The 15,752-nt window shown below is 47.1% G+C and overlaps 1 protein-coding gene across 1 annotated transcript in view; it reads left to right on the top strand.

Annotated features, from left to right (window-relative positions):
• UBE2K (ubiquitin conjugating enzyme E2 K) overlaps nt 1-15,752 on the top strand; it is a 50,535-nt gene that overhangs the window by 21,416 nt on the left and 13,367 nt on the right. The gene's annotated exons all lie outside the window — the stretch shown is intronic.

A 15,752-nucleotide genomic window follows, 5' to 3' on the forward strand; every position in this document is an offset into this window, starting at 1 on the left:
CTTTCTGAGCACCTGTCATGATTCCTGAGGTTCTACAATGCCCAAACAGTAGAAAACCCCCACAAATGACCCCATTTCGGAAAGTAGACACCCTAAGGTATTCGCTGATGGGCATAGTGAGTTCATAGAACTTTTTTTATTTTTTGTCACAAGTTAGCGGAAAATGATGATTTTTTTTCTTCTCTTTTTTCCTTACAAAGTCTCATATTCCACTAACTTGCGACAAAAAATAAAAAATTCTAGGAACTCGCCATGCCCCTCACGGAATACCTTGGGGTGTCTTCTTTCCAAAATGGGGTCACTTGTGGCGTAGTTATACTGCCCTGGCAATTTAGGGGCCCATATGTGTGAGAAGTAGTTTGCAATCAAAATCTGTAAAAAATGACCGGTGAAATCCGAAAGGTGCACTTTGGAATATGTGCCCCTTTGCCCACCTTGGCATCAGAACATATAAACTTTAACTTTTTTAACTGAACATTAACGTGTTTGCTTACTGGTGTGTGTGTGTTTTTTTTTTTTTTTTTTACCTGGTGAGATGATCCCTATGCTAATAGTGTACCTGTGAGTGGTACTTCCGGAAACACTCTCCAAAGCATAGGGCAGGGTGGTCCGGACAGTCAGGACAGAAATAGCGGGTGTCACGCCTTATTCCACTCCTGCTACAGACACGACATCTTTTTCGGGGTGACTGTTGGGTTGAGGTACCAGGAACGACATTGGGGAAATGTCGCTCGTGTAGACGGCTAACTACACTGGTGGTTGGGGCCACGGAACCTCCTGGATACAGGAGGTTCTCGATGATCTCTTCCTGAAATTTGAGGAAGGATCCAGTTCTCCCAGCCTTACTGTAGAGAACAAAACTATTGTACAGAGCCAATTGAATTAAATATACAGACACCTTCTTATACCAGCGTCTGGTGCGTCGGGAAACTAAATACGGAGACAACATCTGGTCATTGAAGTCCACCCCTCCCATGTGGAGGTTATAGTCGTGGACTGAGAGGGGCTTTTCAATGACACGGGTGTATCGCGGGTGTGGGCGAACGCACGTGTGGGCGACCGATCAGGCCTGATCGGGCAAACACTGCGTTTTGGGTGGAGGGCGAACTAAAGTGACACTAGTACTATTATAGATCTGACCGTGATCAGTTTTGATCACTTCCAGATACTATAAAAGTACAAATGCTGATTAGCGATACGCTAATCAGCGAATAACGGACTGCGGTGCGGTGGGCTGGGCGCTAACTGATCGCTAACTACCTAACCAAGGGACCTAAACTATACCTAAAACCTAACGGTCAATAACAGTGAAAAAAAAAGTGACAGTTTGCACTGATCACTTTTTTCTTTTCACTTGTGATTGACAGGGGCGATCAAAGGGGTGATCAAAGGGTTAATTGGGGTTCAGGGGGGTGATCAGGGGCTAAAGTGTAGTGTTTGGTGTACTCACTGTGTAGCCTGCTCCTCTGCTGGATCCAACCGACGAAAAGAACCAGCAGAGGAGCAGGCAGCCATATATCAGATCATATTTACTAATATGATCTGATATCTGGCACTTTGATTGGCTTTTTTAAAAATCAGCAACCTGCCAGCCAATGATCACGGCTGGCAGGTTGCTGACGAAATACTCCTGTGCGAAATGCCGGCGCGAACTGCGCATGCGTGCGCGCATATTCGCGTCATCTCGCGAGATGACGCGTATATGCGTGACTGTGCGCAGCGCTGCCACCTCCGCACCGCACATCTGCGTTAGGCGGTCCGGAGGTGGTTAAATAAAAAGTGTAAAAAACAAAACAAAAAAAAAAACAAAAAAACACACTAAAATATGAAGTATAAATCACCCCCTTTTCCCAATTTCACATATAAAATATATAAATAATAAACATATTACATCGCCACGTCAGAAAAGTCCAAACTATTAAAATATATTAAAAAAATCTAGGTGGTGAATGCCGGAACAGAAAAAATAAAATAAAAACTGCGCGATTCGCCATTTTTAAAAATGAGGAATGCACGTGGCTTTTTTTGTTTATTTTTTTCGCGTGGTATCGAGTATCGCAATACTTTTTCATGGTATCGAAACCGAATCAAAAATTTGGTATCGCAACAACTCTAATGAGAATATCCCTATGACGGGAACTATGGAAGTTTATTGGGAGTTTTCCTTCAGCTTGAAAGTGATTTTTAACACCAAGCTCATATTCCCTATCCTGAGTTAGTAATGATGACCACACTAAATAGGGGCTGGGGTGAGCAGGCAAACATGCATTTTGTAAAGCTTTTATCATTGATAGTAGTGTGATTTATGAAGTTTTATTGTGGCAGAATATGCTCCTGCAAGTGCTCAGGATGTGGGGCTTCACTGTGAAGTGTCCTCTGCATTGAGCTCCTCCTCTGCCCGGACCCCTGTCGCCTGGTGCCAGCGGTCATAGGGTGGCCCTGCTGGTATTGCGTCTGAGGGTGAAGACCACAGATGAAGACGGGTAAGTGTCCCTCATCCTCAGAGGCCACCTTCCCCCAGACTCTCCCCCTCAGTGGGATATTAGCAGCAGAGGAGCGCCTACATTATCGGGTCCGTCCGATAAGCGATCAACCCCAGCTCCAGCACCCCCCCCCCCCCCCCTCTCTTCCCTCCTGCCTCCCCCCCGCCGCTGCCGGGCCACCTCGTTGTTTGGATCCTCCGGCATCTTGTCTGCCGCCGCCGCCTCAGTCTGTCCACCGCCGTCCGCCTGGACTTCCTCCCTTACCTCGCCACTGCACCGCACGCAGCACTGATCTTCAGTGCGGTCGCAGTCGGCACTCATGCCTCACTCTGCCCGTTTTGCGCAGGGCGAGAGTGCCATTAGTAGGGCGCCGGCATCCATGTTCGCCGCGGTACCTGTAGAAGGGGACTCGATCTCTCTTGCGGGCAGCCATATTTGGGGGGGGGGGGGTTGGGGGGGGCATTAGGCACGTTGGCCGCGGCTGCGACTTTCTCTCTTCAATTAGGCTGCCGCTCCCGGGCTGTAGGGGGCGGGGCTTATCCTCCCGCCCTGCTAAAACTTCCTGTTTCTTCCCGACGCAGCGTGGAGGACACAGGACCTGGGATTTCACTCCGTTCTGGTAGGCGATAGATACCCCGTCCAGCAGGAGCTTGTCAGAAACCTGCGCAGAGCAATCCCCCTAGGGCACAGCAGCCCACAGAAGCCTTAGATCGCCCTGTTCAGGGGGAGCCAGACTGGGCAAGGTCCCTGTCACAGGAAGTGGAGGACCTCTCTAAGATCTCCCATTCCACCCTTTCATTGCTGGGTCGTTTAGTGGAGAAATCACCACCGGTGCAATCCGCGCAACCGCATTGCACGCAATCCAGAGGCAGGCCTCCTAGTAAGCTCCCCAGAGCAGGCACCCGTTCCTCCTCTGACGCCTCAGCACCCCCCCCCCGCTCCTGGTCCCTGTTAGGCGACGCACTGTCAGAGGGAGAGCTTGGGAGTTCGGATGCAGATATGGATCTGGAGCATTCTTCTCAGATTGCTTCCATGGTGGATAGCCTGATTTCGGCGATAAGAGGCACCTTCCGGGTTCAGGAGGACCTTCCCTCCACTAGCCAACAAGGGGTGTCGTTTTTGCGGGCAAAGCAGACCCCCAAGACATTCCCGTTACACGGAGATTTTTCTGTCGTGGTCACCAAGGCTTGGGACCAGCCAGGTTTGCGTTTTGTTGTCCCTAAACGCCTAGACCTCCTCTACCCCTTTCCACGCGAGACCGTGGAGCAATGGTCCTCCCCACCGAAGGTGGATCCGCCGGTGGCTCGCTTGGCTAAATCTACGACCATTCCAGTTGCGGATGGCTCTTCCCTCCAGGATCCGGTGGACCGTCGCGTGGAGTCACTCTCTAAGTTAATCTTTACGGCGAGCGGTTCGGCACTGCGTCCGATTTTCGCATCTGCCTGGGTAGCCAAGGCGGTTTCGGAGTGGTCCCTCCGGTTGAGCCAGGACATTGTGTCCAACCTCCCGTCCGCTGAGCTCGAGTTGTCGGCGCTCCAAATTTCTCATGCGGGGAAATATCTCTGTGACGCGGCTCTGGATGCTGGGTCGATGGTCGCCCGTGCCTCAGCTCTCGCCACTTCGATCCGCCGGGAGTTGTGGCTCAAGGCCTGGAAGGCTGATTCTTCCTCTAAACGCTCCCTCTTGAAGCTTCCGTTTTCTGGGGCTCGGCTTTTTGGGCCAAAACTGGATGTGATAATCTCAGAGGCTACGGGTGGGAAAAGCACCCATCTGCCCCAACCCAAAGCGAAGCAGCCTTTTCAGGCCAGATCATCGTCTTCACGCTTCCAGTCCTTTCGCCGTTTTTCGGGCACCCGTTCAGCGCCCTCCTCTGCGGTGGGACCGCCCAATCAGGATCGGCGGAAAGGGCCGTCCTTTAAGCCCCAGCAGGCCTGGCGTCCGCGTGCTCAGCAACCTCGCACAGCCCCAAATAAGCAGCCTTCGGCATGAAGGTTTGCCCCCGCCCTCTCAGGTGGGGGGGCGTCTTCTCCGGTTCCAGGAGTTTTGGCACGCGCACATTCCGGACGCATGGGCGCTCGAGGTAGTCTCATCGGGCTACAAAATAGAGTTCATGTCCCTTCCCCCCAACCGTTTCTTCCTTTCCCAGCCTCCCAGGGATCCGGGTTTTTTTGCACGCCGTCCAGTCCCTGCTCGTGCGGGGGGTGATTTCTCCGGTTCCTCCGGAGGAGGAGCGGTTTACAGGTTTTTATTACAACCTGTTTGTGGTCCCCAAAAAGGAGGGCGATGTGAGACCGGTGCTGGGCCTCAAACTTTTGAACCGTTATCTGCGGGTTCAGAGATTCAGAATGGAATCTCTCCGTTCCGTGGTGGCTTCACTGGTGCAGGGGGAACACATGGCGTCATTGGACGTGCAGGATGCGTATCTCCACATACCTATCGCTACCTCTCACCAACGTTTCCTCCGATTTGCCATCCAGTCGGATCACTTCCAGTTCGTCGCTCTGCCATTCGGTCTGGTGACGGCCCCGCGGGTGTTCACGAAGGTTCTGGCACCAATTCTGGGGATTCTGCGGTCCAGAGCCATTACCCTTCTCCCATACCTGGACGACATCTTAGTCAAAGCCCCGTCAGCATCGCAATGCGCAGACAGTCTTCGGATTACGATGAGCACGCTCACTCGCTTCGGGTGGATTATCAATCGACGGAAATCATGCCTGTCTCCTACCACTTGGATCAGGTTCCTGGGTATGACTCTGGATTCTGAGGCTGCCGTGGTGCGTCTGCCTCTGGACAAGAGATCGGGCATTCAGAATGCAGTGGATCTGCTCACCCGGCGTCGCAAGGTATCGATTCGCAACTGCATGCGAGTTCTGGGGCTGATGGTGGCCTCATTCGAGGCGGTACCATTCGCCCAGTTCCACACCAGGGAGTTTCAGCGGCTCATCCTGTCCTCCTGGGACAAGTCCCGGGATTCACTGGACCTCAGGATCTCGCTGTCTCAGCCCGTTCGCGAGTCTCTCGCCTGGTGGATGGTTCCGGACCACCTGTCGTCGGGGAAGTCATTCCTGCCGGTGTCATGGACGGTGATTACGACCGACGCCAGCCTCCGCGGTTGGGGAGGGGTCTTCGGTACCCGGATAGCCCAAGGAGTCTGGTCTCTGTCGGAGTCCAAACTACCCATCAATATCCTGGAGCTCCGGGCCATCTACCTCTGCCATTGGACCAACGATTTGTGGGGCCGTCCGGTCAGGATACAGTCGGACAACGCCACAGCGGTTGCCTATATCAATCACCAGGGGGGGACGCGCAGCAGGGCGGTGATGGACGAGGCCGCGAGGATTCTGCAGTGGGCGGAAGCCCATGTCCCAGTGATCTCTGCGATCTTCATCCAGGGCGTGGACAATTGGACGGCGGATTTCCTCAGCCGGACGACGGTGGACTCGGGGGAATGGGCTCTCCACCCGGAGGTGTTCGAGGACCTTTGTCTCCGGTGGGGTCGCCCGGAAGTGGATCTAATGGCATCTCGGTTGAACCACAAACTCCCGTGCTTCCTGTCTCGCGCAAGGGACCCGATGGCCTACGACGTAGACGCTCTCGTGGCGCCGTGGGACAACTTCAGTTTTCTGTACGTGTTCCCGCCGCTGCCGCTCCTACCGCGGATTCTTCGCAGAATCAGGATGGAGGGTGTTCAAACGCTCCTGATTGCCCCAGACTGGCCGCGCCGAGCTTGGTACTCGGAGCTCGTTCTTCTCCTGGGGGACGCGCCGTGGCCTCTTCCACTCAGGCCCGACCTGCTCTCACAGGGCCCAGTCTTCCACCAGGGTTTACATACGCTGCGTTTGACGGCGTGGCTATTGAAACCTTCCTGCTGAAGAAAAGGGGTTTCTCAGATGCGGTTGTTCGCACTATGAAAATCTACTATCCCTCCGCGAAAATCTACTATCGAACGTGGAGGTTGTTCTTAAAATTCTGTGAGGACAGGAGCCTCCCCTCTAGGAAGTTTTCCCTCCCTACGGTGTTGGCTTTTCTTCAGGCGGGTTTGGAGCTGGGTCTGGCCCAGAGTTCATTGAAAGGTCAGGTTTCGGCCCTTTCCATATTTTTCCAGCGTACGCTGGCGGTTCTGGGCCCGGTCAAGACCTTCCTGCAGGGTGTTGCACACACCGCGGTCCCATATCGGCCACCGTTGCATTCCTTGGACCTGAATTTGGTGCTGGTGGCACTTCAGTCCGAGCCGTTTGAACCCCTGCGAGAAGTCTCCCTCCGCATGTTGTCATGGAAGGTCGCATTTCTAGTTGCCATTACTTCCATACGTCGGGTGTCAGAACTGGCGGCGCTGTCGTGCAAGGAGCCCTTCTTGGTGTTCCATTAGGATAAGGTGGTGCTCCGGACGGTGCCGTCGTTTCTGCCGAAGGTGGTGTCGGCGTTCCATGTCAATGAGGACATTGTCCTGCCATCGCTTTGCCCTAAACCTTTCATGGTCCTGTGTCCCCCAATGATATGAGCGAGAAAACAAGATTTTTGTGAACTCACCTTGTAAAATCTCTTTCTCGCTTTATTCATTGGGGGACACAGCACCCACCCATTGTTGTTGGTTTCTACTGAGACCGGTGGTCCAAGTTGCCGGTTGGGACTGGTGTCCGGTTCGGTTGTTTTGTTGGACTGTGGTCTTTCCTGGTTTTGTTTTGTTTCGGTATGTTTTCTCCTACTGCTGAAGCACAAACTGATATGCTCTCTCCAGGCTGGAGGGGGTATAGCCTGCAGGGGAGGAGCAAACAGCTTTCAGCCTAGTGTCGCCTCCTAGTGGCAGCAGCAAGCTATACCCATGTTCCTGTGTCCCCCAATGAATAAAGCGAGAAAGAGATTTTACAAGGTGAGTTCACAAAAATCTCGTTTTTTCTGCAATTTTCTCCCTTTTTTCAAAGCTAAGACAATAACCTGCCAGAAGGTATGGTCCACAAAAATAGTGCCTAAGCAAACAAGTATTCACAGATTGCCACCATTAAAGCCTTTATTTTAGTTAAATGAAAATAACCCCCAGATACGTAAATAAAAAATAACAAAAATCTCAAAAAATATTAATAGATAGTGAAAATAAGGGGAGTAGTTTTGCGTAGTTGTAGACTGGTTACATTCTGGGACTCTGTCCTTAAGTCTCACCCTATACTCAATACCCTACCTACAAAACGGAATGGCCGTCCTAATTGGGGCATTCCCGTATAAGGAACCTCCTATAGACCCCTAGGAGGTCTAGAACCGACGAATATAAGTTGGCAAATAGGCTACCATAAATACCAAAAATAATAAACAAAAATACAACATCCACCAAAGATAGCATATTAACTCCTTAGGGGGTCCATTCACACGCAAAACACGGACACTGCCAATGTGCGTTCCGCATTTTGCCGGCACAAGCAGTTGCGGACAAGAATAGGACATGTTCTATTTTTTTTTTGCAGATGCGGACAGCACATTCCACCCCATTGAAAATGAATGGGTCTACACCTGTTCCGCAAAATTGCGGAACGGATGCCGACCCAATTTTCGGATGTGTGAATGGACCCTTAGATAAAATACATCACAAGTATTGCAAAGACATCAAATAGTTTTTAGATTGTTTAGAATAATTATGACCCAGGCCTAATGCGTTTTGCCCATTCAATGGCAGGGATCATCAGGAGACATCTTTTTATTATTTGATAGGAGAGTATAAACAAATAATCTCTCTAATTCAAATAGTAATCATTAGGGCTGAAAGACTACACAGATAAGCCTAACCGCTAAAAGGATTGTATTTAAATGACAGCTTTTATCCATATTTATCTTTATATTCTTATGTGCCCAATATCACATGTTGGGTTAGTAAATACACAGATGACTCGGTCCTTTTATACTTGAATAACCCCACGATCAAGGTTTATTTGTTTTTATTATATTTTTTTCTACCATCAATGTTGCATTTCATAGGAATATTCCTCTTTTTGGAGGACCATTTTGCCATTGGCAATGCCTATTCATCTCCTTTTTTCCCTTTCCCCTCCCTCTACTGTTTATTAATTCGTTTATCTCTATAGGCCAAATTGGCATATCCTATGGTTATCCCTTCCCTTCTTTGAGCGGGTGCTATAAACTGAGCGTCCTGCTCACTTACAGGCGCGATATATCACCGTGGACGCCAGGTCTACCTGGACCCCCTCCTTTTGATGAGTCGGCTACTGCTAACTATCTTCAGGATTTTGAGCCTATCATTCCTAACCATTCTGATATCGGGCACCTTGCAGGCTTATGGCCTTTCTGGTCCCTTCGTTAGGGCCATTCGTAGCCTATACTCCTCCCCACAGCGACAATCAAACTACCTCATGCTCAATCTCGGGTGCCCCCTATCTCCTCTATTATTTGCCATGTGTGTCGAACCCCTGGCGGCCAAAGTCAGGACATGTTCTGACATCAGAGGTGTTATGATCAGGGACAAGGAGTTTAAGCTATCGCTATATGCAGACGACATCCTTCTTACCCTTACCAAACTTCATATTTCCCTACCAAACCTCCACTCTATCCTGCAGGAATTTGGTCGGCTCTCTGGGTATAGGGCCAACACAAACTGAGGCCCTCTCTCTTAATTTTTCTCAGGCGGCCCTGAGCTCTCTTAGGGTTAACTTCCCTTTCCACTGAAAGACGGATTCCCTGCGATATTTGGGTGTTGACCTTACGCCCCGATATGGGGACCTTTTTATAAAGCTAACTTCCCACGCATATATGCAGAAATCGGGGGTCTCCTGGACAAGTGGCATTCCCTCTCCCTCTCCCATGGGACGTATTGCCGCGACTAAAATTACGATCTTGCCCAAGCTTCTGTATCTTTTTGAGACCATACCGATTGTAGTTCCCCTCAAGGATCTGAGATCCATTCAATCTCACCTCCTTAGATTCATATGGGCGGGGAGACGTCATAGAATCCCAAGGTCAGTCCTTCTATCCAGTAAGCGCCAGGGTGGACTGGGGGTACCAGATCTGTCCAAATATTACTGGGCAGCCCAACTACGTTGTGTCACGGCTTGGGCTTCCTTGCAGCCGTACTTTGTCTGGATTCAGATAGACTCTGGCTAGTTCCTACACATCCTAACTCTATGCTATGGTCCGGTTCTACCAGTTAAGGACCTCTTAGGGCCCATGGCTTGCACTAGACTCATATGGCAACTGTGTAGTGGTAGGTTCCCTCTGGTTTCTAGCCAATCCGCTATGACCTCCTTTTTGTATCACCCTATGCAGCCTACTAGTCTTACCATGTCCACGACGAGATCATGGTTTCAGCGGGGAGTGTTTCGGTTTGCAGATATTGTGGACCCCTTTACTAGGAACCTCTTGCCGTTTTTTACCCTCCAGACCAAATATGATCTCCCCTCCTCCAATTACTTTTATATCCAGATCAGTCACTTTGCACAGTCCATTTTTTTTCAGGGGTCACAGTCTCCCTCCCGACTCCCTTTGAACACCTTTGCAGGGAAGGAGTATACGCGAAGGGTCTAATTTCTGAGATCTACTCCATATTGCTGACTCCCTTCCCTGATCGGGTCCAAAGGCATTCCTACATGGTACGGTGGGAGGAGTACCTAGGGGAAGGCCTTACCGGACGCACTCTGGCACCTTATATGGAGGAGGGCAGCGAAATCCTCTGTCGGTACTACACCAGGAGAACCAATATAAAATTTTAATGTACTGGTACCACACTCCTGATCTCCTCCATAGAATGAACCCAGTAGTCACGGGAGATTGCTGGAGGTGTGGGTTGCATAGGGGTACATTGAGGAAGGGGAAAGCAGACCCTGAAACGCGTCTGGCGTGATTCACCCCTGCACTTTTTCATATATTGGAACACAGAGTTGCACCTTTATAGACTGACTATAAAAAATCGGAGAGCTCCGAAGTTCTATGTTGCCAGCATCTTCTACTGTCAATTTGGAGACGGCAGCCGAAAGTCTCTTCTCGCGACTTTTGCCCCAGACCACGTGACAGCCAGTGGCAAGCGAGGACGTTGGTGAGCAGCCGCGGAGACGGACATCGTGGTGAACAACAGCACTGCCTGGTGTGGTACGTAGCCAATAGTCACCGGCTTTGAGAAAACACCGGTAAGACGCAAAGTACCATTCACCAAATGGGATATAACATCAGTATAGAACCATTCTACCATTTTCACCTGACTAAAAGGTCCATATCTGACTAACAGTCTATACTCTGTATCATCAGTCTATATTCTGTATCATCTGACTAAGTCCATTCCTTGCACGATTTGATCAACCAAGTCCAAACTGTGCACCTTGGACTAACTATTTTTAAGTTGAATATTTGGACTTTTTTTTTAGGAATATATTTCTGCCTTGGCGAACGGTACTCCCAGAATTCAGAGGGGGCTCATTCCACTCAACTATCTGGACCTTCTTTATAGCCAATATAGGGACTTTCCATGTGGTTTAAGGGAGATATACATACTGTGATTCACACTCTGCCTTTTAGCTACATTGTCAATTTTATGTTCCTTTTTTAGGTACAATTACCATATTTTAGAATTATGTCTGTACCAGTTATTACCATGGGCACGAACCATTGAAGCCACTGTGTGACCCATTATTTGGATCCATTTAGAGTCACATAGTGTTTTATGTCATTTTATTTGTATTTTATAAAAAAAAAAAAAAATTCTACGGATCATATGTATTTAATTAAGTTACTGTTCCATATGGTACACATAGACGTGAGTGCCAGTCTTATTTACATTTTTGATATAAAAAAAAAAAAAAAAAGAGATCGACGATAAGGCTTCACATGAGCCGCCAGCTGACGGGACTGAGAAGGATACTTTGCAAACAGACAAAAAAAGATTTAACCCCTGTATCTAAAAAAAATGGCTTAACATTTTATAATAAAGGCCAATTGAAAACAAAATGATTTTTTTTAACCCAAAATGAGTAAAATGCAATTGTAAAGGCGGTGTATGCCGATCACCGGCTGCAGCAGTGACCCACTTTAGTCAGCTGAGCAGAATTCCCAGCCATTTCCTGACTTGTCGAGAACCGGAGCAGGAAGAGCTGCAAGGAGCGGTGAGGTACAGCAACTTTATTTTAATCTTTTATTTTTTATTTTTTTTCAGACCGTGCCCAAGCCATTTTATTCTACCAGAATACCCCTTTAACTCAAGTTGACCTATGTAAAGTATGCATCCATAAGCCATGTCCCTCACATTGCCACCTAATGGGACTGTAATATTGATGAAATGCAGAGCGGCAGTACCATTGCCAGCCACTATCCAGTGGATGGAGCTGTGCACTCCAAAGCCCTGTTCTGGAGAGCAGCAGCTGGTTGGTGCGAATGTCGGGAGTCAGATCCCTGCCGATCTGATATCGATGACCTATCCTAAGGACAGCTCGTTAATATTGTCCCAGAGAAACCTCTTACATTTTTTTATTTGCTCATAATTGTTTGTTGTTCACATGTGGCATTTCTTTCAGCACTTTTTGTAAAATTCATAGGTTTACAGCTGATGGCTTATCTTTGTCAAACACCAACCCTCATATGCACTAGATGGTTGTCCGATCCCACCTGAAAGTGACAGGTTCTGTCAATTTTTTATTTATTTAAAGAAGTACTCCCACAATTTTTTATTTTTTTTATTCTGATCTATTAGAAAGGAACATGATATAAACTGTAGTGAAGGTAATTTTCTTACCAGTGACTGTATTTGTGAGTTATAACCTCCCTTCTGATCCTCAGCTGTGTCATGTGACCAACACTCTGACTCTCCAATTGACACAGCATCTCATGTGTGGACAGGAAGTCAGTTTCTCCATTTGCTCCTCAGGGAGCCTCCATGTCTGTCTCATAGGAATGAAAAGAGAAGTAACTCACTTCCTGTCCTGTGTCAGTTGGAGATCAGAATGTTGGTCACATGACACAGCTGAGGATCAGAAGGGAGGTTATAACTCACAAATACGGCCACTTGTAAGAAAATTACCTTCACTACAGTTCACATCTTGTTCCTTTCTAGCAAGTTAGAGAGTGCTTCTTTAAAGTATATGGGCAGCTTAACACTGATATAGCAACATACACGATGGGCTACTTTGGAAAAGGTGAGATTCTTGCTCTTAAACTGCGTTCATACGTCCGTGAATGTGTCCGCATCCATTCTGCAAATTGCGGAACGGGTGCGGACCCATTCCTCCTCTATAGGGGAGGAATGGATGTGGACAGCACACAGTGTGCTGTCCGCATTTCCGGAGCGCGCCCCCCATCTTCCAGTCCGCGGCTCCGGAAAAAAATAGAACATGTCCTATTCTTGTCCGCAATTGCCCATGGAGGGTAGAAAACGGCAAGAGGTTCCTAGTAAAGGGGTCCACAATATCTGCAAACCGAAACACTCCCCGCTGAAACCATGATCTCGTCGTGGACATGGGAAGTTCTATGGGGGTGCCGGCCGGGTATATTGCGGATCCGCAATACGCTACGGACACGTGAATGGACCCTTAGGCTGCGTTCACACGGCAGATTTTGTCTCTACAAAATCTACTGGGTACTCCGCAGGCAAAACTTTTTGGATGTTGCTACACCACGAACGGACACCCGCCTTGGATTCCGGCAGCGTTTATCCGGACCCCATGTGCACGCTGACAAAATTTTGGTGCAGAATCCACGCCAAAGGTTGGACCTGCTTTAATTGGACATTTATGGCCTATCCTCTGGGCTGCCCCCTTCATACTGCTCCCTGACCATTTGACTCTTAAACTTGCTTTTTAAAACTCCCTTTTGACACCCTGCAGGTTGTGGGCACAGGAATGCTGCAGTAGTATCCTGATATCTCCCGTCTTATAATGGCATCCACCTCCCACGGAACATTCAGAGCGAGCAGCTTGCGTACATGTCCTGTGGCCGCACAGCCCTCATTCTGGCACTTTCAGGGCACTGGAAACATCCGATATCTGTCAATGGCTTTACATCTAGAATTTGACAGAAATGTGATTGTCATTTAGTTCATTTCATACAAATAATGTGTAATCTGCATATAGTAAAAGGTTATACAACTTCCTGATATACACTGTGTATTATGATTATGCAACTTTCTAAGATCTGAACATTCCTGTTTGCAAGCAATAAAACAAATACAGACATATTGCTTCTCACAGCTGGGTGTTTGCTGCAGTCTATGAGCCTAACAGCCTGGACTCCAGGCCGACACATTGTAGACTATCAGCAGAGGAGATCATTATTATTTTTATTTTTTTTGCTCAGACGTTTGTTTAGGCCAAGTTTCCACACTCAGGTTTTTTTATGCAGTTTTTTAAGTCAAAACCAGGAACATGAATAAAGCAAAACGGAGTCTCTCTGTTTTTGGATGGCTAAAAAGAAGTAAAAAAATAAAAATAAATGTAAATTATCCACTTGACCATTTTACATAACTAAACTACAAAAAAAAAAATTAAACATCATTGATGACATCACAGCGTCCCAAAGTGGCCAAACTATTAAAGGGGATCTCCGGAATACCCAGCACATCCGTTATGCAATGAGGAGGCTAGTCAGACCTCCAACAGTTGTATTGATGAGCTATTCATTCAGAGGTTAGGTCATCAATATGAAAATCCCAGCAAACCATTTTAAAATATAAAAATATATCTAGTACAGTGAACGCCGTAACGGACAAAAAATTCTGAATGGCAGAATCGCCTTTTTTTTTTTTTTGTCTCATCACCTCCCAAAAAGGAATAAAATGGGAATAGTATCAGTAAAATCTCCATCTTACCCCGCAAAGAGTCCTCCCACAGCTCTGTACATGGAAATATAAAACGGTTATGGGCGTGCGAATATGGAGATGCAAAAACCTTGAAAAAAAAAAAAATTTGAAACTGTATAATTTTGGTATTGCTAAAATAGTATTGGCATTTTTACCACCCAGTGACCGCTGTACATACAAATCCCATAAAATAATGGCTGAATTTCCTTTTTCTCCAGTTCCACCCCATTTAATAATTTTTTCCAGCTTCTCGATCCATTGTAAAGTGCAACTTAACCTGCACAAAACAAGCCCTCATACAACCATATGAACAGGTAAGTAAAAAAAAAAAAAGTTGGAAAGCTGGGATAATAAAACAAAAAAATAAATTAAAAAATTGTTTACGGTGCCTGATATCACAACTTTTTTTTTTTTGTTTTTTATCAAGACACAGAAGGAGTCTTGAATGGTGCTAGACTGCGAGCCGCTCCACCACATTAAAATTAAATCACTGCATCAAAAAACGGATTTTTTTTTTTTCTGCCATGGAATACACAACGCATATTGAAAAAGCAGAACCCGCCATGTGAATAAGGCCTTAGGCTACATGCACACGAATGTTGTTTGTGTCCGTTCCATTTTTTGGGTGGCTAGGATGCGGACCACGGTGTGCTGTCCGCATCAGTATGTCCGTTCCGTAGCCCCGCAAAAAAAAAAATAGAACATGTCCTGATCTTGTCCGTTTTAGGCATTGTTACAATGGAAACAAACAAAAAAAAGATGTATTTTTTTTTTTTTTGCGGACCGCAAAACACATACGGTCGTGTGCATTGTAGCCTTAGACTGAAATGAACTGTAGCAAACGTTCGACTGTGAGATTTAAGTCCTGAAAGGGGTATTAACAGCTCAGTGATGGCACATTCCCAGGATATGGCATCGACTTGGGATTTAGAAATGAAGGGGGCGATTTATTAAACTGGTGTAAAGTAGAACTGGCATAGTTGTCCATAGCAACCAATCAGATTCCTCCTTTCATTTTTCACAGTTCCTTTGGTAGATGAAAGGAGGCATCTGATTGGTCGCTATGGGCAACTAAGCCAGTTCTACTTTACACCAGTTTGATAAATCTCCCCCAAAGTGTTTTTATTGTACAAAAGTAGTAAAGCTGAAAAAAATGATATAAATCGGTATGACCGTTATTGTAATGACCCAGAGAATAAGCTTGTCATGTTATCTTCACACGGGGAACACTGTAAAAAAAAAAATATATATTTTATTTCTTTTACCATTCCCTCACAAAAAATGAATAGTTGTATGTAACTCAAAATAGTGGCAGTAAAATACACAGAAAATCCCACAAAAAACAAGTGCCAAAAGGAGTTCTTAAAATTGGTGAGGGCCTGATAAACAAAATATATAACAAAGTTGTAAAACTTTTTTTATTTTTAAGGAAACAGACCATACTTTTGCTATTTGGTTGTGATGTTGTATTGTAGTTATATATCCGCATTTCT

This window comes from Bufo gargarizans, chromosome 1 (assembly GCF_014858855.1).
Source record: "Bufo gargarizans isolate SCDJY-AF-19 chromosome 1, ASM1485885v1, whole genome shotgun sequence".
In the NCBI taxonomy this organism is placed as follows: Eukaryota; Metazoa; Chordata; class Amphibia; order Anura; family Bufonidae; genus Bufo; species Bufo gargarizans.